This window comes from Sciurus carolinensis, chromosome 19 (genome assembly GCF_902686445.1).
Source record: "Sciurus carolinensis chromosome 19, mSciCar1.2, whole genome shotgun sequence".
Lineage (NCBI taxonomy): Eukaryota > Metazoa > Chordata > Mammalia > Rodentia > Sciuridae > Sciurus > Sciurus carolinensis.
The window spans coordinates 3,499,101-3,502,951 of NC_062231.1; the positions used below are offsets into that span (position 1 = coordinate 3,499,101).

General features: G+C 37.7%; 1 pseudogene; it reads right to left on the reverse strand.

The window, feature by feature from the left end:
- Positions 1–663: 663 nt before the first annotated feature.
- Positions 664–1,574, reverse strand: LOC124971140 (vomeronasal type-1 receptor 90-like; annotated as a pseudogene).
- Between the last annotated feature and the right edge of the window lie 2,277 nt (positions 1,575–3,851).

The window sequence follows — 3,851 nt, forward strand, 5'->3', positions numbered from 1 at the left end:
CTTCCTTCACTGTTGGAATATGCTATATTGTCTTTTTAATTCACACTACCCCAAGTTTCATCCTGTAGGTGTTGATTTATACATTGTTGATTCTATAGTAAATGATGGTTCACGTGGCATTATAACTTGAAGATTAATCTGTGTTACCTTTGCATCAGAATCTCCTTCCTCTTTACTGCTGAATGGTATATATCCAGATCACATGTTTATACATTCATGTACTTGTGGATATGAGACTGTTTCCATGAGCAATGGTTTTCAAATGATAATTTGTGTCCCTGTATCCAATTTTTTGTTATATTCATAAAAGTACACTTGACCAATGTATTATGAGATATTTACATTCTATTAGGCATAACACAAGTTACTGAGACTATTAATTTATTAGGCATTGCTCCAATCTCTCACATATGAACTAATACCCATAATGTAAATGATATTTGCCTTTCAGGGCTGCCTTTGAATCATTGATCAGATATAAAGTTCTTAGTTTATCTTGGAGCCATTTGGATAATAATCTTGGATGTATTTCTCATTCACAGATTTCAACGTAATCATTTAAAATACCCCACTTCATCTACTCATTCAACGCAAGTGCATATGCACCACTCCATGATTAATTGTATCAAGGCTGTTCAGTGGTGAATTCAGATAATTTTTCCATCATGCAAAGACTGAACATTTATTCCTCTTCCACCACAAGCTTTTCACAATGTTAGCACTTTGTTTTTCAGTACAGATGAAAACCAAGGGACTGATTGTGGCGTAGGCATTGCACACCATCATCTGGATAGAATGACAACAGGGTCACTGCTCCACAGAGTTCTAGAGGAGGAGACAATGAAGTCCAAACAGTACATGAGCACAAAGAAGCCCATCAGCAGCAGGATGGTCCTGGTGGCCCTCTGTTCTGGGGATGCTTTTGGAGACAGGCTGGTGCTATGAAGGTGCTGGCACTGCCTCCTATGCCTGCACAGCAGGGTCACCATGTACCCACTTGAGAGCACCATGAGCCCTAAAAGAAAGACATCCCGAAACACACCTAGTATGGAAAATACATGCCTGAGCAAGTAACTCATGGGTAATACAGTGCAGGAATCACTGAGAAATATCAGGCTGTGTGAGGTCACATTGGAATTTTCAACCACAGATATTGAGAAGTGAGCACTAAAGGACATATAAAAAAGCCACAGGAAAACAAGGAAACTCAAGCTTTCAGGTGGGGGTTTATGTTTGAACTTTGCCAAACAGGAGCTCCTGGGGCTGATGGCCTGGAGGACACTCAGCAGGCAGGTGGCACACATGGAGAAGCCCCTCAAAATCCTGTACAAGTAGATGATTGATTTACATGTGATGTCATCCCAAAGCCCCTGCTGAGATGAAAAAGTGTCTGTAGCTATGAACCCCATGGTGAGCAGCATCAGCAGGTGGGTTAGGGCCAAGAGACCAGTGATCACGTCAGTGTTCTTGAACCTTCTGTCAAAGAGAAACTTGATGAGATAGAACAGAAAGAGGATGGTGTTGGCCAAGATCCCAATTCCAACTTCAGAGTAAAAAGCATTTTTTATGTTAATAATGTCATTTAGTTTTTTGTATTTTTCCATCTTTGTGGGTAAGGAATCATGAAATACATATTTGAGAAGAAAAGTAAGGAAATTCATTTTCATAAATATTGTTTCATCCCACTCAGTCAATAGTAGTCCATGAGGAAACATTGTGGACCTGTCCCAATGCCCCTTTCCCACTCCAATACTCAAGGTTCCCTGGCACCCTTTGAAGCCATCCCTCTCTCACTGATTTCCATCATTTCCCAATCATGGCTGGATTATACTTGATAAAAAGTACAAAATTTTCTGCCGTAAATGAAAAATTACCAAATGGTGTAGAAAATTTTCCCTGTTATGACCCTGCATTTTTCATGGTGAGGTCTTACTTCAAGAGTGATTTCTTGTTTTTGTGGAGACCATTATCTTGATTGCATTCCAGGAATATAGTAAGGACTGTGTACTTTTTGGTTAATTAAAATCATTGTAATTTCATTGGAAATAAAATCCTCCAAACAAAAAGAATCAGTCTTAGACAATCCTTATATACATTAGTTTCGTGTTACCTTTTTTTCTGTTTTGTTCATGAACAAATGTACTTTTGTTAATGTATTCACAGAGAAAATGCTCAGAATTACAATCTCTGAAGTCAGATGGCTTGAATGTACCTATATGATCTTCCATGTAAAGGATAAGCATACAACCTTGAGAAGCCCATGACCTGAGCTCTGGGTTCATCTCATCTACATAGTCAGCACAGTCTCATTATGTATGTGCTGCATATACAGTGGTTTAAATAGGGTGAAGTATGTGTGCCAAACATGGAAGTCTTCCTACCAAGAATGGTCACTATGGAATTGTTCTATTTTTCAACATTGTGCAGATCCTTATTGATGTAATTTGGTAGACTTCATAGAGTTCTCTTAGTATCTGGTCAACTCTATCCCTATTTTACAGAGGTTAACAACTACCAGAATATTAGAATTTGTTGGCAATTCCTGTTCAGAGAAAAATGATGGAACTGTGGGACTATTTGAATCCACCAATAGTTATATTTTTTAAATATTTTTTAATCAGATCAGAATTTGTCCTTTGTGTTTCAATTTCAGTTATTAAATAAGAGCAGGAATACACTTTGATTTTTTAGTTAAATATGTGAAATCACTTTGGTAAACAGAATTATAATTAATATAATTTCAGGTTCACTCCATTTTAAAGGGTTACCTGAAGGATAAGTACCCAATCTAACCTTGAATTATGAATCTTCTAAGATGCCAGGTTTTCTTCCGTCCTTTCAGAAAGCACTGGTATTTCTCCAGACTCAAGATGTCCATGTATAAATTTGATACTGGATTCTGTTCCCTTACAATGTGGAGGGTCAAGTCCAGGGCCCCACATATTCTAGGTATGTTCTGTACAATTTAACTGTGATCCCACCCTACATTCTAGAAAATTTTGTATTAACTTACTGGCAGAATATTTTCCTGGACAATGTATGTATTTACTCATATATGTAATAATTAAGATTTAATTTGTTTTCATATATTGAACCATAATATCATCTGAAAAACAAAGTCTTAAGGTTTAAGTAGTTAAGGAGCATCTAGATGTGAAAAATAGATACTAGGGAATTCCCACTGATTTGGGAGTATGAGGCAGCAGGATCTCAAGTTTAAGGCCAGCCTCCACAACTTAGCAGGTCTCTAAGTAGTATAGCAAGAACCTGTCTCTAAATACAACATAAAAAGGGTGAAGATGGGGTTCAGTGTATAAGCACCTCTGGATTCAATTTCTGGTTAATAAAATAATGATAATAACAACAACAACAAAGGAGCATAATTTGTTTTCTCACGCCCCACAGTTAGACCTCACTACTGCTTACATGGCCTTCTGCCTGCTAAGGTAAAAAGGACAAATGAGTTCTGGCAGCAAGCTCTTATTTTGTGGCACAGTTCTAGGTGGGAAACTATGAAGAACACTAGGAATAAACAGCTTGCACATTTGGGAGGATGCAGCCATCACCAACCAGTACCATGCTCTGTGCAGAGCCTTGGGAAATATACAAGCTCCAGGAATAGGGAGGAGAAAAACCTGGAGAATGTATGAGCAAACAAATGACAAGTATTCCTGACAAATCTGCCTGAAAATAACCCATTTATTCTGTAAATTGGAAATCTAAGCGCAGCTCAGGGTTCACACTGGCAATAAGATACTTAACAATAATTTAAAGCCTGTATTCAGAAACATGAGAAGAAAGATTACTTTTCTTACATCAACAGGAATCTCCAAAGCAGCTTCATCACATAC